General features: G+C 44.2%; 1 protein-coding gene across 1 annotated transcript in view; it reads left to right on the forward strand.

Annotated features, from left to right (window-relative positions):
* The first annotated feature begins 6,651 nt into the window (after window positions 1–6,651).
* The window catches only part of TJP2 (tight junction protein 2), an 83,785-nt gene continuing 67,489 nt past the window's right edge, over window positions 6,652–22,947 (forward strand). The window contains exon 1 of the mRNA XM_081881115.1: window positions 6,652–6,772. The gene's annotated coding sequence lies outside the window, so the exon portion shown is untranslated. The remainder of the gene's footprint in view (window positions 6,773–22,947) is intronic.

Below are 22,947 nucleotides of genomic sequence, written 5' to 3' on the forward strand. Positions count from 1 at the left end.
CTGGGGGTCATAGAACTCTTTGAGAATCTGTTGAAAGCTATGGACCCCCTCCCCAGAAAAATTCAGACAGACACATACACACAAATTTTTGCATACAATTAATTTTATTGCATAGGGTTTTTTTCTCCCTTGCTGCTAGTTCATGGACTCCAGCAATACTATCCTTTAAAAAAAAAAAAGAGGTGCCAGAACTCACCATGAACACCTTCCTCATTCTCTTAGAATGGCAACCCGCCTGAGATGTTCTGGAACTGAGTTCTGGCGAGTTCCTTCTGGAAAAAAAGCCCAGGTTAAGTACCCTGATGTCAGGCAAGCTTCAAAAAAGATTTTCAGTTCATTTTCCCTTCACAAGCACAAACAACAGATTCTAGATATTTAATCTTTATTGTTGTGATTAATAACCAGCACATAAAACACATCCATATGTGCAGGGCTGGGTTGGATCATACAACACATAAAACAGGATCCCACTTTTTCCTAATCTCTGCTTTCAGGCATTTCAAAAGGACATATACACAAAGGTACACTTCATAGGTTTTTGCCTTTGTCAGTTTAGGAGTCCTGCACTGGTGATGAGCTGGCAGTGCACCGCTGTCAACTGGCTACCAGAAAGAATATTGATCATGTCCCTAGAAGGCTTTAGAAAAATTCTTCTTTCAGCATAGCTGCCTGACAATATGAGTAGCCAAATGGCGAATTTACTTAGCTTTCATTTTCAAGAAATGTTGCTCTTTAGTGTTTTCTCTAGAGAGTACCTGAGAATATGTTTTGTCACTTAGGAAGCCTTTCTATTATAGCCAAATCAAGCTTACCGTATTTTTCGCCCTAGAGGATGCACTTTTCCCCTCCAAAAATGAAGGGGAAATGTGTGTGTGTCCTATGGGGCGAATGCAGGCTTTTGCTGAAGCCGACCCCTCTCGCTCTCCAGGCTTCAGGAGAGCCGCAGCGCCAGCCCCACAAGGTCGGGGGACAGCGGGGAGGCGAAACGCCACCATCCCGCTGTCTCCCAATGTGGTTTGGAGGCTGACGGCGGGGAGACACGTGCTTCTCCCTGCCGCCAGCCCCGCAAGCTCCGGGGACAGCGGGGAGGTGCAGCGCGTCTTCCCACTGTCCCTGGACCTGGTCTGCAGGCGGGCGGCGGGGAGAAGAGCGCTTCTCCCCGCTGCCTGCCCCACAAGCTCCGGGGACAGCTGGGAGGCGCAGCGCGTCTTCCCACTGTCCCCGGACCTGGTCTGAAGGCGGGTGGTGGGGAGAAGAGCGCTTCTCCCCGCTGCCTGCCCCACAAGCGCCTGGGGGGGAAATAATTTTTTTTTTTTATTTCCCCCCCAAAAAACTTGGTGCGTCCTATGGGGCGAAAAATACGGTATGTGCCACTTCAGCATGCATATTTACCTTCATGACGCTGATGAATCTGGAGAAGAAATTAAGTTTTGCTGCAAAACAAGGAGCACAACTGACATGCAAGCCACATGTGTTATGCTGGATTGTAAAGATGTCCTCGCCTCTGTGCAATGCAGGCATGTGCATGTGTGTATGAGCATAGCTGGTTTTTGTTCTTGCAGGTAGTAGCGTCTCATCCCTTAGGGAAGGCTGCTTCAGAAGGACCTCAATTTTGGAAGAACTTGTTGCAAGGGGCTTCCTCCAGAATGGGAGGTTGAAAAGCCCCTATGTGTATATGGAACATTCTGCATGTCAATCTGGATTCTGATCACCATTATTGTTAAGTGTCTAATGTGTTCAGTACTCTTCAACTGAAATTCCAAACCAAACCAAAACCACCTCACAGGCTATAGTAGTGTTGCAATCTGGTCCTATTTTATGGCTTAGATTTTAGCTGCGGGTTTACTGTAAAGACTCTTTCAGCTGAAATACATAACTAGGAAATGTTACCTTGTTCAGCTGCAGCTCAAGACGCACTATGGCTTAACTTGCAGCCTGGCTGTTGCTGTGATGGTAGCATGTATAAGAGAGTCTGTGGAAAACAAATCCAAGTGAGTCCACAGGGCCCATCACACTAGTTCTGCAATGTGCACTACATTGAATTTGATGTTTGATTCGTCCACAAATAGATGAGCCAGGTTTTAGCTCTCCCTTTATAATCGTACTTTCTCCTGATATTTTAGGAACTACATTATTTTCCAGAGTAGTGTTGATTTTTTAAAAAATTAAACATTAGTTTCCAGTTTAACAGAGCTGCTTGCTTTAATTCCTATATTGAAATGCCTTATAGACTCTGTTCAGCTAAGTGTTGCCTAACTGTGGGCTGTGTAAGAGGAAGAGTCTCCACCCATGATATTGTTTTTTTAGCCACACACCCAAAATGTAAACATGCCATCTGAGAAACGTCATTGGTGTAAAGAATGGTAGCGATCCTTCCATCTTTTGTGAAATGTGAATGATAACTACACAGAAACTACTGTGTTTCTGAGACACATCCCCCCCCCTTCTTCAGGACACGATTCAATGTATGAGGCTATTTGCAGATACTGTACAGTAATCTTGTTTCCTAAGAGCCCTGAAGTATCATGCTGAGAACTAGTAGCATGACCAACAGCCAAACTGCTGCACTGCATGTAGCCATTTCATTAAGGAAGGAGTTTATTCCATGCTAAATTCAAAGTAAAATTCTGTGCTCAAGCAGTCCAAGCAAAAATAAATAAATAAATATTATTTTGCAGACTTCAGTCATTTTTATTCTGGTTTTGCTAGTTATGTAGAAGCTTGAGGAGCTAATTTGTCTTACTTCTGAGTAGTCTTTTATCTGTTTATTACTTTTTTACTTTATTTGTTTATTTCATTTCCATCCCACCTTTTTTTCTCCAAGGAATTCAAGGTGGTGTACATTGTTTCCCCATTTCTTATTTAATCCCCCTAACAACCCTGTGAGGTAGGTTAGGCTGAGAGGCAGTGACCGGCCCAAGGTCAGCTGATGTTCTTTGTGGCTAAGTGAGGGTTTTAACCCTGGCCTCCCAGGTTCTAGTCCGACACTCTAACCACTACACTACACTCCCACTCTGTTACTGTTAATTGCACTGTTTTTGTGTTTTAATATCAATAACATTTTTACAGGGAGCAAGAGAATCAGTGTGCTGCAGTGGACCGAGTGTTGGGTTGCAAATGTAATCCTAAACCCACTTACCTTGATCTAAGCCCCATTATACTGAATGGGACTCACTTCTGAGTAGGCACATATAGACAGCAGTACTGTATGCTGTAACTGTCTGTTTAATTTAAGTAAACGTTTGCATTAACATTTTCTTTGATAATAGTCACAGGTGCTTTGAAAACAAGGCATGTCCAATTCCCAAGAGACTGTGATCTACTCCCAGTATAAAAATACTGGCAGTGATCTACCCACTGTCATTGGAGGGAGGAGGAGTGTGCATGGCGTGGGTGGATTGCCCACAGTTGTTGAGCTTTTGGGGGGTTGTTAAGCTTCCCCCCTTCAATAACATTTTGTACATGATAAGGATCCTGTGATCTACCAGGGTCAGCCGGGATCTACTGGTGGATCACGGTCTACTGGTTGGACATCCCTGGTACACCATTGATACACAGTTGTGTCCTAGTTGAAGCCTGCCCATCATTGAAATGGAATGTCTTTGCTTAGGGCAGAGGTTTTCAACCTTTTTGGATCCACAGCTCCCTTGACCAACTGCATTCTTTATTCGGCACCCCTGGGGGGCTCAGGAGCCCAGTTAGGTCACCCCTTGCCTGCAGAGTGGCCGGCCTTTCACCCCTTTTTGAACACCCTCCCTTGTGGAGCCTGCTCTCCTTTGAGAGTCCTCTGGGCAGCCACAGCTGCCGCCCCTGGTCTCTGAGATACACCCCCCCCCGCCGCCCCAAAGAGAGGTGCCTCCACACACTGCCCCCCCCCCGGGGCCTAGGAAGCACCCCCGGACAGCCCCAGAGGCACCATTCGTCTGGGGCAGGGGTCAGCAAACTTTTTCAGCCGGGGCCAGTCCACTGTCCCTCAGACAGTGAACTAAGGTCAGCAAACTAAGGTCTGGGGGCCGGACTATATTTTGAAAAAAAAAAAAAAAAAAGAACAAATTCCTATGCCCCACAAATAACCCAGAGATGCATTTTAAATAAAAGCGCACATTCTACTCATGTAAAAACACGCTGATTCCCAGCCCATCCGCGGGCTGGATTTAGAAGGCGATTGGGTCAGATCCGGCCCCCGGACCTTAGTTTGCCTACCGATGGTCTGGGGAGCTTGTAGCCAGGGATGGTGCAACAAACAGCTGTGCAATCCTCTGGGAGACAGAGACGTGGGAGGGCATCAGAGGACAGAGGGAAGGAAAGAGGGACAGAGGCCAGGGTTGCCCACAGCACCCCTGACCACCATTCAAGGCACCCAGGGTGCCACAGCACACTGGTTGAAAACCACTGTAAAAAACACAAACTTGGTATTGCTGCTACAGAAGGCAAAATTAGTATAAATAATATTTGTCTTGTGCAATTCTGAGCATGTAGAATCTAGGTTTGGTTTCTGATCTCACTTTATCTAAAACAAGTTTTAGCAGTTTCTCTTCTGCAGTCTGTTTCAAGAGTGTGCACATAGCGATTACAGATGAATTCAAGGTGCAGAAAGTGGGAGAACTGGGCTTGCATGTTTGTCTGTTTTCTCTTTCTGGCTTTCCAGTGATGTTCCACTTTCTACCCTCTTTCCTGCTACTATCTCTGTGTCTTTTAACAGCTCAATAGCAAATTATATAGTCAGAAATTCAACAGGTGCCGCTTCCCCCATGCTGAGATGTAGTGATGGAAAATTGGTGCCTGTTGAATTTCTGATGGGCATGTTTACATTTACAGAAACTCTGTTAATTCTCATTTCAGAATAAAGCTTGCGAAGAATAAGAAAATTAGAATTTATATTAACTAGTTAGAATTCATTATGGATAGAACTTGGTTCTCTTTTGGGAGATTGCTTCACAGCATGGCTGGTGTTAAAGAGGAATCATTTCTAGAAAAGTAAATAGATAAAAGAACATTGAAAGGTTTCCCCTCTAATTTCACTGTCTTTTAATTTCTGGCAAACTTCTGAAGCAGAAGGGAGAGTTGAACAACCATTTTAGAAATGTCTGATTACTCACGGTTTCCCCTAGGTATAAAGGTGGAAGGTTTATTGTTAGCAAGGTGCTTGGATGGAGGGTGTGGCAAGGAAGGGTTCGTGTGCGTCAGCCTGTCTTTCAACTCGCTGTCGTGAGTACGTGCACTGGGAGGTGAATGGTCCTTGGAGTGGCGCTGTGTGCCAGGATGGGTCATGAAAACAAAGCTCCATCGCCTTGGAATTAATTATGGGTTGGAATGAAATGACATCTGTCTGGGGGCAGCACCTGCTGGACTTGGGGACTAGGTGATTGAGGGGAATAGGTTAGTGGGTTTGGAGTTGCCTGCGAGATCATTAAATGTGACCTACTTGCACGAAGGAGAGGTGACTCTGTCCCTGAAGAGAGTGCCTGCCAAGGCCCCAGAATGTGCCAGGCGGAGTGGCAGAGCTGGTTCTGAAATGAAGCTCATTTCTGGAACCTGTTTTCCATGCCAGAGTTTGTGGCAGAGCAAAGTAATAGTCACTCTTCTGACTGCATACGAGGTGCCGTTAGAGGCATAATGCCTGTTTTCTCGTCTTCATCTTCCCCGCGTTCAGGCTCTGTTGACTTCCAAGGCAAGATCATGAGAGGGCAAGCATTTTATTTATTATTAAATTCATAAACTGACCTTCATCTGAAGATCACAGGGTGGTTCACAACATAAAAATACAAAATGAGAACACATATTGATTCATGTGCAAGTAGAGTCAGGCCCCCTTCCTTCAGTGGCCAATGCAGGTAGTTCTTTCAGCGCTTGTTTAAAACTTTGAATTTTTAAGTTTGAGTTTTAAGTCTGTTTCTGCTCTTTAAGTACCTAAGATGAGCCTGCTGAATCAGGCCAATAGTCCAGCATCCTGTTCTTACAGTAGCCAGCCAGATGAGAAGCCAGCAAGCCGGACTGAGCCCAAGAGCCTCTTCCCCCTTTGGCTTCCAGCAACTGCAGTTCAGAAACATGAGTGCCCCCAGCCATGGAGGGCAGGGCAGAGCCATCATGGCAAGCAGCCACAGACCGCCTTAGCCAGCCCTCTTCCATAGCCATCCAAGTTGGTCTCCTGCGGAAGCAAAGTCCATAGTTGAACCATGCACCCCGCAGGAAGGAGGACTTTCTTTAATCTGCCCTGAATCTCCCAACATGCAGCTGCAGTGGGTGCCCACAAGTTACAAGAGATGGAGAAAAACTTTTCTCTATCAACTCTTTCCATGCCATTGATAATTTTATAAGCTTCCGTCATGTCACCTCATACATTTCTCTAAACTAAAAACCTTTCCTTATAGGGGAGCTGCTCCATCCCTTTGATCGTTTCATTTGCCGGTTTCTGAATTGTATAGTGATTGTATAGTGCTAAGTACAGTGAAAGAACTTGTTCAGACTCCATCAAAACTAGTAATGTCTGCTGTGTCAGTTGCCATGCAGAACTGTTGCCTTGCATGTGCCACATGCAGTTTAAAAGTAACTACCAAGTGTTAAGTTTTTAGTGTTTCAGGTTTAATGTTACTTGCATTAGACTTACCCTTTCCTTTCCTTTCCTTTCCTTTCCTTTCCTTTTCAACTCAGGGAACAGACAACAATCCCACCATCCCCGTGTGACTGGGACTGGAACCAGAGCTGTAACTCCAGCCCAAGACATCCTGCAGGAAAGAGACTGAGAGGACTGAAACGAGGCCTTCCTCACCAGGTACTTGTGCTAACAGATCTGTAAAGCTAAAATGCTTGAGACGTTGTGACTAACCTTTGACCATGTATTTTAAAAATTATGTTAGTGACATTTTTGCCACAGAAAGACAGAAAATGAAAGTGGCAAGGTACAAGGGAACAGTACAGTGATACCTCAGTTTTCGAATGTAATCCATTCTGGAAGACTGTTCGACTTCCAAAACATTCAAAAACCAAGGCGCAAAGGGCAGTCTGCAAATTCAGTAGAGAAAATGGGGGGGGGGGACCTCAGTGCGTTCGAAAATGGAAGCATTTACTTCTGGGTTTTCTGTGTTCAGAAACTGAAAAGTTCGACTTCCGAGACATTTGGAAACTGAGATACCACTGTACAAAAGGTACTGTAGTTAAGCTATTGCAAAGATACTGCATTGTGTAGAGAAAAGTTACTTACAGATCTCCTCGCGCTGCATTGATCCTTTGAATGCAACTCTTCCCCACTGACAGCTGATTTGATGGAGGTCAGAGCAAGGGTCTATCTTTGTTTACATATAAGATGAAGGGCCACCATATTATGTCATTGGGGGGCAATGTCTCTAACCATCAACCGTGATACACCAATCGCCCTGATAACACCATATTCCGTCTAACTACCCTTGTATGGTGAACTCTGTGGCCTCCCAGTGGTATTTCTAGACTGACAATTCTCTATGAATTATTTGAAAGTCATTAGAAGGTTGAATCAATAATAAAGCTAATGCCAGATTAGGTGGAATAGTTTGACATGTAATAACCAATATTTTTGCGAATACTGCAGCCCAGATATCTTTCACAAAATGACATTTCCACCAAAGATGGAAGAAATCTCCTTTCCTTCCACAGCTTTGCCAGCAATCCTGTGAGATCCTGGCCCCTAACAATTTATTATTCCATGTATATTTCCCATCTAGTTGCAAGTTTGCTCTAGAGCAGGGGTGAGGAATCTTTGGCCCTCCAAATGTTGCCAAACTAGAGCTCCCATCAGCCCTAGTCAGCATGGCCAATGGTCAAGACTGATGGGAGATGTAGTTCAACAACATCTAGACGGTCAAAGATTGTCCCACTCCTGCTCTAAAGAGCTCACATAAGCATTACCCCTGGTCTTTAAAATTTTTGCACGGGTGAATTTAGGGCTATGCAAGCAGACACTGGGTGCTGAGCCAAGGGGCACCGTCTCAAAACCTGGTAGGTGAGGTGCTGGGCTTTGGAAAGGAGGTGTGAGGCTCCTCCTGCCTCCTTCCCAAAGCCTAGTTAGTGCTTTCCCAGTTTTGGGGAGGAGGTAAGAGGGCTCTAGGATCTCGCCTCGCACCTCCTTCCCCAAAATGGACACCTCCTTAGCTGCCTTTGGGAAAGCATCACAAGGGCTGGGGTGCCACATTTTGCCGGCGCACAAGCCAAAATCTCTGTTTGATGACCTTGCCCAATGCATTGCAGTGAAGCCCTCAAAGGGCTTATGAAACAGAGTGGCCTTTCTCAGTTTCATGAAAGCAGGATGGCCCATGCTGAGGTGGGTCTCCTTGGGCGCAACATATTCCCCAGTATTGGGGCCATTGCTCTCAAAAAGTTGCATTTTGTTCTTCAAAAAATGTATTTATAGTAATTGAGAAAATCTGAAGTGAGGCTTTCTCTGAGGTTCTCTGCTTAAGGGGCATGTGGTCTCTTGCAGACGCTGCCTGAGATATGCCAGATTGGTGTACGTGCAAAAGTAGTATATATGGCAGTTTGTTGGCATTCAGCAGGTTTTGGGGGGTTGTGTGCCTGCTCCAGTCACCTGCAGTGTCATAGCTGCACACTGCTTCTGCTTCTCTTCTTTCATTCTTCCAGTACTAAGAGAACCCAGGTTGTGTGTGCAACACTGCATAAGGAGCTGATCTTCTTGAAACTAAAAAGGGCTTGTAGGTCTTCTGTATTTGGGGTGGGGGGCTCACCCCAGGTGAAAGACAAACTGCTAGCCTCTGTCAGTGGATCAGTTCCACTCCTTTCTAGAGATGTATGATGCCTGGCCTGAACTCCTGTGGTAGATTTCCAGCCCCATGTCCAGATTATGGAGGAGACAGAGGCTTGGAGACTGAAATAAGCAGAAACTAATAAGTGGGGGGGGCAGGGGGGAGTAACGGGAAATAATCTGGGAGATAGAGGCATGCAGGCTGCAATTCTATGTACACACCTGAGAATTAAACCCCTTTGAACTCAGTAGGATTTGCTTCAGAGTAGATAGGCATATGAATGCATTTAAGTCTAAGGAGTCAGTCGGGCACAGAAAATGGAAGGATTGGGGAAAGAAGGAGACAGCTGGATGTATTTGAGAAACACAGGCCAAGGTATGAAAAGTGCAAGATTTAAGTTGCTTGTAGGTCTGGGACACACATGATGTTTGACATGGAGGCGCTGCCACCCCCCACATCCCATTTTCCATGGTGACTGAAGCTTTCCGTGTACTGTTTAGAAGCTTTTGCCATGTGTATTGGGGCCATCTTGTTGCAGGCCTCTTCCACACACCTCCTGCACCAGTCACTGGGAATCTGGAGGGTCCAGGGCACACGGTGAGCCCTTCCTGTGGGGTGGAGAATTGGTGGGTACAGAGAGGCCACCGTGGCAAATGGTGTGTGTGGTCCTGCATCTTCCCCTCGATACACATTTCTTTGTTACCAGCAGGGTTTTGCTCATGGACAAGGTCATGTGCTGATGCTTATACTGCTTTGCAAACATCTGTGAGAACAGGACTTTTTCTGTTCTGAAAAGTGTCTGCTTATTTTGCTTGTGACCTAAATAAACCCCCTGATTACTGTGAAAGAAGAGATTTGGATGTCATTGGAGTTTGACTCCAAATGACAGGATGGCAAGGGGAGCTTATAAAAGCCAGAGAACATAATTTCACTTAAATGAAGCTAGTGCCTTGAAGAAGAAACACAGCAAACTAGCTGTGCAGATCAAGCAAAACAAAAACAACAAACCATTGAGATAGAATTTGGTTCTTACACTGCATTTGGTTTGAACTGAAGTGTGTCATTCTCCAGATTATAGATGTAATGCTGATTTGCTGTAAAGCAGGCTTTACAAACTGGAAGCCAGAATTGGGGAAATGTGTTGCTCCTCCCTTGAAATGATGAGCTCCTGCCTACCCTTCGTCTGAGCAAAGGAGCTTGCGGAAGTGGTACTGGGGAGCCTGTTGCCTTCCAGATGTTGCTGGGCTCCAGCTTCTATCAGCCACAGCCAACGGGGTGAGGGGAGTTGTAGTCCAACAACATCTGGAGGGCCACAGGTTCCCTGGTCTCAGGTGTGCTTCTGATTATTTGGCATTTACAAATGAATGTGTTTAGGGGCACCTCTCCCTAGATGCAGCCCAAGCCTTGCACTATGCAGGAGATCCCTGGGAAGAGGTCCTGGAGGGAAATGCACAGCAGTCTTCTGTTGAATGTAAAATTAGAGGAGCTTTTCCGTTATGGACCTACTTAGGGCCAGACATTTATACTAAAGGTCAGTGTTCTTCTGTTTGTTTATAAAGCATTAGCCCATAAAAATGTTATAAATTTCTACAAGTTAAAATTTAAAATAAACTGAAAGAAAAGGAAAATGGGGAGGAGTCCTAAGGCAATGATAACAAGGCATTACAAGGCCTCTATAATGATTGACTTAAAGCTGTGGAATGCTCTTCTCAGTAAGGTGCAGAAATCGATCTACCATATTGGCCCAAATATAAGCCGCACTTTCCCCCCAAATTCTGACTGTGAAAGGTTAAAGTGAGGCTTATATCCGATTGTAAATGATATTTATTAAGTTTTACAAAAGGTAAAAAGACAACAAACAACAAACATCAAAAATACAAACAAAATCAAAAATCATAAAGAGAAAAAAAGAAAACATAAAAAAGATTCAACCTAGTAATAAAAAATTAAAAAGAAAACTCTGGTTCATTTTAATAGTCTTCAAAACCTTATTTTCCTTACTTCCTCCCACCTTCCCTTCTTGTATTCCACTTTAAAAGTTTTTTCAGCAAGCTCATTCATATTCATTTTCATCCTTTATCTTTCCTTTTGTACTCTTACTTATCTTAATCGCTAGAACCCCATCATTTCATTTACACTGCCCTTAGCACTCATAGATTTTACAATAATTTTGTAGATAAACTTTAAACTTCTTCCAATCTTCTTCCACCAACTCTTCTCCTTGATCTCGGATTCTGCCGGTCATTTCTGCCAGTTCCATATAGTCTATTACTTGTATCTGCCACTCTTCCAAGGTGGGTAGATCTTGTGTCTTCCAGTGTTTTGCGATGAGTATTCTTGCTGCTGCTGTAGCATACATAAAAAAAGTTCTATCCTTCTTTGACACCAATTGGCCAACCATACCCAGAAGAAAGGCCTCTGGTTTCTTTAGGAAAGTATATTTAAATACTTTTTTCAGTTCATTATATATCATTTCCCAGAAAGCCTTAATCCTCGGGCAGGCCCACCAAAGGTGAAAGAAAGTTCCTTCCGTTTCTTTACATTTCCAACATTTGTTATCAGGCAAATGATAGATTTTTGCTAGCTTGACACAACTCCATTCATATCTCCCATCAAAATGATGTTTTGGTCCATGTAATCGAGCAACGTCTCATGCAGTTTTTTATAAAAGTCTGATTTTCCCTCATTAGGTGCATAGACTCCAATTATTAAAACTTTTTCTCCATATAATTGTATTTCAATTGCAATGAATCGTCCATGTTCATCTTTAAACAAAAATTTTGGTGTCAATTTCTCTTTTGCGTATATCACTACTCCTCTTTTTTTAACTTTATCCGATGAGATAAATTCTTGGCCTAGTCTCTTATTTATCAATAATTTCCTGTGGAGTCTGGTTATATGTGTTTCTTGTAAACAAATCAAGTCCAATTGTTCCTTTTTTAACATGTGAAAAAATCTCTTCCTCTTGCTAGGGGAATTTAGGCCCCGAATATTCCAAGTTAACATCTGCAGAGACATGTTGTAGTTATTATGACGTTCCTCCGACTGCTCCTAAAAGTTGTTCTTCCTCTGATGGTTGTGTCTCTTTCTCTGGCCGGTCCAACCCCAGGGGGTGCCTGTCCAAGTCAGGTGGTCCCAATCCTAGTGCCTCCAGATCTTTTGTTCTTGCCTCCCTTCGTAGTTCTTCACCAAAATCTTTCAGGAAACTCACTTTATCTTCCTTTGATCTTATCTTAATTTTCTTTCCTTTGAATGTAAACGAGAGGCCTTGCGGGAATTCCCACCTGAAGAGGATGTTGTTCTTTCTTAGTAGGTCGACCAAATCACTGTAGTTGGTTCTAAGATCTAGTAGGTATTTTGGGATATCTTTAAAAATTTCAATTCTCTCACTTCCAATCTCAAGTGCTTTCTGGTAATGTAGGCTCAGTATTTTATCTCTTTCTTCTTTTGATCTTAACGAAATCAAGCAGTCCCTCGCCTTGTTCTTCCTTCTGACCCTTCCCAGTCGAAAGGCACTCACTATCTTAATTTCTTCAGGGTCCAGACCCCAGAAAGTCTCAAATTCCAATGTAAGGAACTCTATTAATTCTCCTTCCTCTGTTTCCGGGACTGCTCTTATTCTCAAGTTGGCCTGCTTTTCCTTAAGTTCAATCAAAGAAAATTGTGCCTTGTAGTCATCCAGTTTTCTATTAATTGGCGGTATTTTTTCCTCTACCGCCAAGATCCTCTCTTTCGCTTCCTCTGCTGTCTGTTTAGTCTCCTTGGATTCCTGCAGTAGCCTGTCAATTGCCTGGGTACTTTCTGCCCCACGTCATTCACTTTTTGTCCAAGGTCTTTAATAGTTGAGGTATTTAAGTCTATCTTGGTTGACAAATTTTGTAGAGCGGAGAGAATCTTGTCCAATGTTGCAGAATCTGATCCTGCTGGTCCTGGTCCTTTAGCTGCTTCTCTTTCTGTGACTTGTGGGGCAGAAAGGCCTGTTAAAGATGGTCTTCTGTAGTGTTGTTGTTGCTGTGTCAAGAATTGCTGCTGTTGTCTAGTTTTATATTTTATAGCTTTCTCTTGCGCCTTCTCCTGGGCCTTATCTTGTGGTTTGTCTTGATCCATTCCTGCGCCGCAAGAAGTCAAGGTCACTTACACAGTTCTCACAGCTCCCAGGATTGTTTCTCAGCAATGATAAAAAGGCAGCTGCAGTGGAAAATTCCCAGCTATAACACAAGATACCTCTAGGGGAGCAGAGTAGCAAAATGTTTCATGGATGACAACTATAGAACAGTATCTTCATAGGTATAATAATGTTACACAGATAGCAACAGTTGCAAGCTCAGATAGTCCCAAAAAATTACCAATCTTTTGCAGAGGTCTACTATAATAGTTACAATGTCATAAAACGGTGCATTCAAAGTGACCTATCAGATACTTGAGGCAGACCGAAGTCAAGGATTGAGTGGTAGGTTCAAAACCCCCCTTTCCACTTTTTTGGGGGGGTTCTTCTGTCAGGCAATGAGATTTAGCTCTTTATAAAAGTTCAAGTTCTGTGGTTCCCAGCTCCATTGTCCCTTGCTTTTAAGCTGTCTACAAGTCGGCAAAGCAGGCTTCCTGTTTAAACTTTGCCGATTTCAGGTTCAAATTCAAGATCAAAGTCCAGGGATCAAAGTGTCAAAGTCAAAGTCAAGTTGCTAGTTCTTTAAGTCCTTTCCTTTGATCCTTTCAAAGCTCCCCCAGTCTTACTCACGGGTAGATGTTTCAATTCGATGTTCACAGGAAAAAGGTCAGCGCTCTCCGGCAACTGCTATGCAGGTTCACTCCGTAGAAGTAGCGATCGACTCCCAGCACAGCGCAGCCCCGCTCCGCTCCGGAGCTCTTTACAGAGCTCCTTTGACAGTTCGGGGTGCGCTCCGCGTGCCCACTGAGTCCCACGGCCCCAGGCTTCTCCCGCCTGCGGGTTTTTTAAGGGTCCTCCGCTTCGCTGCAGCGGTGGACCCGATTTCTACGGAGCTTCTCCCTCCGGTTAGAGGGAATCCGCCATTGCCGGTAGGCGCCGCCTCCGGAAGCCTAAAGTGAGGCTTATATCCGGAACTGAGCGCTGTGCGCCCGCCTCCTGGCACTACTGCCCTGAATGGGGGATGGGGGCAGCCAGCACCGGCTTGGGGAAGTAGTGCCGGGAGGCGGGAGTGTCAGGAGGTGGGCGCGCAGCGCTCGGTTCTGAATATAAGCCTCACTTTAACTTTTCACAGTCGGAATTTGGGGGGGAAAGTGTGCCTCATATTCAGGCCAGAGGTTTTTGGACTACAACTTCCATCAGCTGTGGCTATGCTGGCTGAAGCAGATGGGCATCATACTCCAAAACATCTGGAGGGCACCAGGTTGAGGAAGGCTTGATCTACAGCTTTTCTTTTAGAAAGGGCTGCTACAAGGCTTTTGATCTGGTTGGCTAAGTGAGTGGCAGAATATCTGTCATGCAATCCCGTGGGTGCTGTGGTCTTTTCGTTGTGCTTTCTGAGTATGACTGTTGTTTTATTTTGTAATCTGCTTTGAAGAATTGTAGATTGGGCAGTTACTCGTGCATTGTTTCGGGTTTTTTATTTTCAAAGAACCAAAATTGTGTGTGCTTTCTGTCTTTGATGAAGGCAACACTGACACTACAGCAAAAGATCTCTTCAGGTTTATGTTGGTGGTTGTGAGACTCGTAGTTACTCAGCACTGGAAAAAGGAAGGTCTTGCCATTGCAAATTGGTATGCCAAGTTATGGAGTAGTTAACATACTGAGTTAGAGTAAATGAAAAACCTGGAAGATCCGGAATATTAAGTAAAATTTTATATCTCATGTGAGCCATACTTATCAATGAGGGATTATTCCATTACAATGCAAACAATTATGGAATGAGTTGGTAACTGTATCAGTATGAATTTTAGTACGAACTAGATTTTTTTTTCTAGCATTCTTCAGGATGTTTTGTTCTTCTTTGAGTATGTAGTCCTCTCAGCTCTTGAGATAACTCTGAAATATTACTGTTGTGCTTTAACTTAGTTCTTTAAAATAAAATAATTTTTTTGTCCCACCTAAATGATTTTTCACAATTGTAATTTCAAAACATTAAACTCTTCTTCTGTTGCCTAGCCTAGAACATTCTGAACTATATTAATCTTCAAGTGCACAAGAATTTGCAGTTAATCATTTTCAAAGACTTGAGTAATTTCATCAACAGGATGTGCATCTTGAAATAAGATGCATCATAGCAAATGTATACTGCTGCCTAGTTTTGAAATAGAGAATCAAATTTTGTTAGATGTGAAGCAGGTGCTGGGTAATTTTTTAATTTTAATCTGCATTGTAATAAAGCCTTAGTTGATGTTTTAAAATGTCACCCTTAATGGTTACTGTATTAGTTGAACACATCTATATTGACTTCTTAATTATCACTATAATAATTAAATACATATTTGATAGCTTAATGTGAGTTAATTGTGGGTCTGGTACATCCCTCTCTTGCAAGGGATTGCAAGACTCAGAGGGAATAATATTGCTAATGTTTGAAAAACTTCTCATTATTTCAGAATAAAGCTTTGCTCTTTGCTCTCTCCCCCCCCCCCCCCGCAGCTCCCCATTCCTTTTTGTATCTTGCTGTTCCAAAATAAGAAACTTTCCTCTGGATCTCTCCTCTTGCTCCCTGTTCTGCTTGTCGATATGCCAACCTGGACATGGGTGGAAGGAGAGGCCTGGCCACAGAACGTAGTTCTGCCTGAACCTAGAGCTCTGTACAGGACAGGTATCCTGGTCCCAAGCTGTACAGGGCTTTGCACACCAAAACCAGCACTTTGAACCTAGCCTGGTAGCTAATTGGCAGCCCATGCAATTCTTTCAGCAGTAGCATAATACAGTGGCGATATTCTGCCCGAGTGAGCCGTCAAGCTGCCATGTTTTGAACTAGCTGAAGTGTCTAGGTCAGCCTCAAGAGTAGTTCCACAGAGAGGACATTGCAGCTTGTGGACAAGCTAACCTGATCCAGAATCGGCCATAGCTGTCTCACTCACTGAAGCTTAGCCACACACATAGCCACTGAGGTCACCTGGGCCTCTGGTAATGGAGAACACCCCCAGACGATGAACCTTCTCCTTTGGTGGGGGCAGGGGGTAGGACTGCATTCAAAGCAGGCAACTGACCAATGATGAGAGGTTGTGTTGATGTCAGATGGGAGCAGTCCCCAGCAGGTCTTCTTATCAGTAAGGCATACCTGCAGAAGGCAGGTCTGGTCAATTCTATTTTTGAACCCACTACCAAGGATTTTAGGGACGCGGGTGGCGCTGTGGGTTAAACCACAGAGCCTAGGACTTGCTGATCAGAAGGTCGGTGGTTTGAATCCCCGCGACGGGGTGAGCTCCTGTTGCTCGGTCCCTGCTCCTGCCCACCTAGCAGTTCAAAAGCACGTCAAAGTGCAAGTAGATAAATAGGTACCGCTCCAGCGGGAAGGTAAACGGTGTTTCCGTGCGCTGCTCTGGTTTGCCTTAGTCATGCTGGCCACATGACCCAGAAGCTGTATGCTGGCTCCCTCAGTCAGTAATGCGAGATGAGCGCCGCAACCCCAGAGTCGGTCACGACTGGACCTAATGGTCAGGGGTCCCTTTACCTTTACCTTACCAAGGATTTTAAGGCTGTACCATCTGCAGGGGATAGCTCTGGGCAAATGGTATTCTTCATCATACTTGCAAATTGTTACTTCCTCCAAACTGGTAATCACTGTTTGCAGTTTTAATATATCCAACCTGGCATGAGGCTTCTACAGGTGGATTAACTGAACCTTCACCTATAACTTAGAAGCAGTAGTTTACATTTGATTTATATTTACTGTGATTTTGAAATGGAAATAAGGCATGTAGAGTTGTGGCAAGACTGGATGTGTTGACACTCTTTCTTCCAGTGTTGCTCATTGTAAGCACAGATTTAGCCACAATAATAACTATTCATTATCAACTAGTATTAGGTTCTGTTTTGTTTACGCATTTGGCCTCACAGGTTTATACCAGGGGAATCCAGTCTTTTGGGCCATGGGGGACATTCAGAAATCAAAGGATGGTTTTCAGCTATGTTTATTCAGAGGAAAGCCACTGAAATTAATGGACCTAATTTAATCATGTTCATTTTCAGTGGGTCTACTCTGAGTAAAACTTAAACTGTTGTAAGGTAAAGGAACCCCTGACCATAACTCCAGTCGTGACCAATTCGGGGGTTGTGGCGCTCATCTCGCTTTATTGGCCGATGGAGCTTCTGGGTCATGTGGCCAGCATGACTAAGCTGCTTCTGGCGAACCAGAGCAGCACACGAAAACGCTGTTCTGTTGTGGGCACCACAAAATACCAATTTCACAGAAGATACTCGGAGACACCATTGAGGTCGGGGGTCATTCCACGTCATGTCAAGATGGTCATGTCACCCACCGTCTCAGATTTTGATGAAACTTGGTGTACCTCCTTAAATTTTTTCCTTCTATCTCAAACAGTTTTAATTTTATAGCACTTCAAAGTTTCGTGAAATCTCTGTTGTCTGTTCCTCTTGAGACCCTTGGCACATGTACATTTTATCTTCTTCTCCATAACCAATGATCAGATCTCTTTGAAATTTTACACAGAGCGCAATAAGAGGATGAGGATTTCAGGAAGAAATACACCATTCAAAAGATTTTATAAATGCCAAATATATAGATAATTAATGTACTTTTTTTGGTGGAAAACCTAGGTTTAGAAAACCTCAATTTTCAGCATGTGGGTATGATGGAACTCAAAGTTTTTGATGTTGAAAATTATCACAAAGATATACTCTTTCTCGACAAAGAATGAAATTTATGGGTTTTTTATTCCCTGTTAACAATTTTTTTACCTTTTTTGGACATCGTGGGGAAAAATGGCTACTGGGTACAACTTTCCTACAATCCATAGCTGTAGTAGAAAAAAATAATGAAACAAAGTTGTTCATCATAAAAATTAACATAACAGTATGCACTTTCGGGGGGAAACTTATAATATCCAATATTATGTTAAAAGGGTAAAGGGACCCCTGACTGTTAGGTCCAGTCGCAGACAACTCTGGGATTGCAGTGCTCATCTCGCTTTAATGGCTGAGGGAACCTGCGTACAGCTTCCGGGTCATGTGGCCAGCATGACTAAGCCGCTTCTGGCAAACCAGAGTAGTCCACAGAAACATCGTTTACCTTCCTGCCGGAGCAGTACCTATTTATCTACTTGCACTTTGACATGCTTTTGAACTGCTAGGTTGGCAGGAGCAGGGACCGAGCAACAGGAGCTCACCCCGTCACGGGGATTCAAACCACCGACCTTCTGATCAGCAAGTCCTAGGCTCTGTGATTTAACCCACAGCGCCACTCGCATTCCAGCGAATATTATGCTAGAAATATATATATATAATAAAAAAATAGTCCAGTAGCACCTTAGAGACCAACTAAGTTTGTTCTTGGTATGAGCTTTCGTGTGCATGCACACTTATTCAGATACGATATTATGTTAATACATGTAAAATGTACATGTGCCAAGGGTAACGTAGATTTCATGAAACTTTGAAGTGCTATGATATTAAAACCATTTGAGATAGAGGGGAAAAAATTAAGGGGGTTTCTTTCAACCACAAGAGAAGGGTGTAGACCAAGTTTCATCAAAATTTGAGGTGGTGGGTGACGAAACCCTTGTTTTTTGCGTTGATCTGATGTGGAATGACCCCAGGGAGAGATGGAAAGAAGGACTATGGCATAAGAGGATGGGTTGACAAGTAATGAAAAAGAGTTATTTTGAGTTATCTCTCCTAAGAAACCTCATTAGCTAAGAAGCCATACTATCTCTCGAGTTTGATTTCTTCATTGTCCGGTTTCTTAGGAAAGATGACTCCAGATAATATCCCTAACTCCCCTACTACTTGTCAGCCCTTCCTCTTATCCTTTAGTCCTCCCTTTCCTGAGCTTAGGCCATTGGGAAAGAGGGCAGCAGCATAGTAGGGATAAGCCAGAAACCAGAACCACCTGTGCCTCCGCTGAGAGGCAACAGCACTGAGATCTATGGCTGCAGCCACAGGAGGACGACGAGGTAAAGGCTCCCTCGGCGCTGACTTAGCAGTGAAATGGGACCAGGACCCTGGAGAATGCAGGATGGGATCTTGACCTTGCAACACAATAAAATTACTGCATTTCCTGTTAAGTGTAACTAAAGCAACTATTGTCTCCAATTCTGGGAATAGAAATTGTGTGCCCCATGCCAGGTGAGCCTGCCCATCTTCTACAATTGGCCACTGAGGCCTTGCTCTCTGGGCTTTGTGGGATAAGGCCTTTTTAGTATGTAGCGGGGCTGAACTTGTATGTGTGGGTGAACTTTATATTACGTGCATATTTGTGTGTGTATTGTGTGTGTGTTTTCAGACACTTCCTTCTTGATAATTGGCTTCTAATACTGATTTCCTGTTCTGAAAGTAACTTGACATTGGTTTTAGGAGGAAAATATGTAGGGCATGCATTGGATAGGTGCTAAAATACCACTTTGTTGTCTTAGTTACTGCACTGCAATCGTTCAGTGTGTATGCATTGCTCTGGCCAGTGCATATCTATTGCATAAAGGGAGACAAAACAAATGTACAGTAGTTACAATGACCATTGTTTTGCTTCTTCAGGATGAGGGCTCGCCAAACAAGATATCTGAAAGTGTTTCTGGTGGGCTTCCTAAGCGCGCTTGGCTTGCTGCCCTCAAGTCCACAGGCGCGCGCTGCCGGGCCCTCTTCCCTGGTTCCTGCTCTGCCCCGGAGCGCGCGCCCGCCCGCCCGCCCGCCCGCCCGGCGTGGCCTTCCTTCTCGGCGCCGCCGCCTGGGCTCTTCTCTCGCCGCTTCCCGGGGAGGCGTCGGGGGCGGGGCGCGGGCGGAGTCCGGCGGGGAAGTCGCGTCGCTTCCCAGGGGGACCCGCCAGTCCCGGGCGAAGCGTCGCGGCGACCGCGGAGATGCCGGTGAGAGGCGGAGGGGGGGGGCTCTCTGCTGCGCGCGGCCGCCCTTCGGGTGAGTGGGCGGAGGCGCCCCGGGCGGGCGGGGAGGGGGCCGGGCGGGCGGGCAGCGGCGCTCGCCTTCCCCGGAGCTGCCTTCGCAACTCGCTTTGTGGACCTTTCTGCCGAAGAGTTGCAATGCCACAGGCCTTGGGCCCCCTGCCGACGGTTTTCTTTCGCCATCCTGAGAGGAACAGGTCCTGAGTCTGAGGAAGGGAGCTCGAAGGTCCCCATCAGTGCTCCAAGACACTCTGTTTACGTTTTTCATATACTCTGAAAATCCAGTGTTCAAATCTGAGGTGTGTGTCCTCTTTGCTGCATTGTTTTGAATTTATGTACTTCTTTTTTATGCATCAATTTTATGTATAACTTTCGTCTTTGTTTGGTTTGAGAATGGTGGGGTTTTATGGACTAACTTAAAAGGCATACTTCCATAAAATAATAAGATCCTTTGTATCTTCCTTTATGCTGTTTTATTCCTTTCACTTATATTAATTTAACATAACTGTAAATTATGTTCACCTTGATCATTAGCTGGCCGTACCTTGGATTTTCACTGAGAAGAATGCTTTATATTAATACCAAGATAGTCTAATAACATAAAGTGAGATAACAATTACTGGGATTGCATAACATGAGTAATGAAAACAAAACAAATTCCTTCCAGTAGCACCTTAAAGACCAACTAAGTCAGTTCTTGGTATGAGCTTTCGTGTGCATGCACACTTCTTCAGATATCACACTTCTTGGTATCTGAAGAAGTGTGCATGCACACGAAAGCTCATACCAAGAACTGACTTAGTTGGTCTTTAAGGTGCTACTGGAAGGAATTTGTTTTGTTTTGACTATGGCAGACCAACACGGCTACCTATCTGTAACTGGAACTATGAGTAATGAAGGCTGAGATGCAGTGACAAGCCTGCAGCCATCCATCAAGCCCCGTGATTCATATTCAGGTTTAACACATACTCTGCTTGAGATTTCCATGTGTATGAGTTTATGGAGATGACTCCACAAAGAGAATCATTGGGAAAACTTGCAAATAGAACTACATATTTCTCAATTGCTGGGGGTGTGGCGACTTCATAAGTACATGTTGAAAAATCTCCCTAGAAAGTGCAGTCTGCGTTTGAAGTCATTGTAGGGATCATATAAGCTTAAATTTAGAAGGAACTATGAGGGTCATTATGGGACGCGGGTGGCGCTGTGGGTTAAACCACAGAGCCTAGGACTTGCCGATCAGAAGGTCGGCGGTTCGAATCCCCGCAAAGGGGTGAGCTGTTGCTCAGTCCCTGCTCCTGCCAACCTAGCAGTTCGAAAGCACGTCAAAGTGCAAGTAGATAAATAGGTACCGCTCCAGCGGGAAGGTAAACGGCGTTTCTGTGTCTGCTCTGGTCTGCCAGAAGCGGCTTAGTCATGCTGGCCACATGACCTGGAAGCTGTACGCCGGCTCCCTCGGCCAGTAAAGCGAGATGAGCGCTGCAACCCCAGAGTCGGTCACGACTAGACCTAATGGTCAGGGGTCCCTTTACCTTTACCTTATGAGGGTCATTAATCCAATGTGGGAATCTTTTGTCCAACATGGGGTTTGAACTCACGACCATGAGATTAAGAGTCTTCTGTTCTACTGACTGAGCTGTCCCAGCCAAAATGCTGAAAGACAAGGAGTCCTACTGATACTTTTAAGTTAAAGGCTGCAGGTTGATTTAAGCTAGGGATTGAATAAGAAATTAAATTAATTTGTTAAAAAATTCTGCTGGCCAGGATAGACCTGCTACTGCTGGTCATAATGTCTGTGGTATAAAGCAGCTTAACTTTCTTCCTTTAGCCATTCTATCTTTATCACTTTTGTATCTAACCTTTGTCATAATTTCTGTAGTATAAAGCTCGGATGTTTTATTTAACATATTTAAAATACTTAGTTTAAATTTTGAGCATAAAATTGGCATGTTGTTCAACAAGATAATATAGTAAAAATATGATATGCAGCCCAACTGTATGAGGCAGCGAAACCAATTGTACACAATAGTGCCAAATGATTATTTTTGTTTTCAGCTACTTTTTGTATTATTTGTTTCCTTTGACATGAGCTACAGACGGCAAAAAATAGCTATAGAAACCTGTATTAAACTTTTGACTGTACAGCTGTTGTTTGTTTTGCTTGGTTGTCTTAAAATTACGGTAGAGGCCCTTTCAGAGTACTGCTTGCTAATTCCTTCTAGCTATGCATATCTATTATTCATTTTTAGTTTAAATAATGTAGTTTACTTAATCTGAACTGGTTGCCTTTGTATAGACCCAATAAAATGTTGATCATTGGAGCTTGTGGAAGTATGCAAACATTTTAGATTTTAACATGATTGTGTCGACTGAAACATCATTTTGCTTTGTGATGGGTCATCTGCTGCTGATCAGTGATAAACAGGACTTGACCTGCCCTCCTCTCAAAAGGCTTTATTTTCTCTTTCTCTGTTCTCTTTTCGAATGTTGGCAAAAAGCTTATCTTCCTGGCTTATGCGAAAATATTCAGCATCCAAGATTGTTCTGTCAAAATACAGGATTGGGCCCAGCTAAGTAACTTCCATGGGTAAACTAGTTTCATTATGGAGCAGCTTGGGGACTTGCCATCTTGAATAACTTTGTCAGAGGAGCATAATGTGCATTTGTTTTGCTGTGATGGTTTTGTATGTACTAGGAAAAAGTGGCTTAGGGCATGTCCACAACATCTGTTTTTCATGTTGTAAGTAGTTGGTGCAGCCTGTTCACCAGCCTGAGTCTTAGAGTCATAGAATTGTAGACTTGGAAGGGACTTCAAGGGTCATCTAGTCCAACCCCCTGCAATGCAGGAATCTCAGCTAAAGCATTCATGACAGATAGCCGCCCAACCTTGGCTTAAAAACCTCCAAGGAAGGAGAATTCGCCACCTCCTGACTGTTCCACTGTCAAACAACTCTTACTGTCAGAAAGTTCTTCCTGATATTTAGTTGGAATCTTCTTTCTTGTCTTGTCCCTACTTATTCTGGATTTCTTCACACAAGGTAAAGGTACCCCTGCCCGTACGGGCCAGTCGCGTCCGACTCTAGGGTTGCGCGCTCATCTCGCTCAAGAGGCCGGGAGCCAGTGCTGTCCGGAGACACTTCTGGGTCACGTGGCCAGCGTGATGAAGCTGCTCTGGCGAGCCTGCACCAGC

Source organism: Podarcis erhardii, assembly GCF_964252035.2.
Source record: "Podarcis erhardii genome assembly, chromosome: 11".
Lineage (NCBI taxonomy): Eukaryota > Metazoa > Chordata > Lepidosauria > Squamata > Lacertidae > Podarcis > Podarcis erhardii.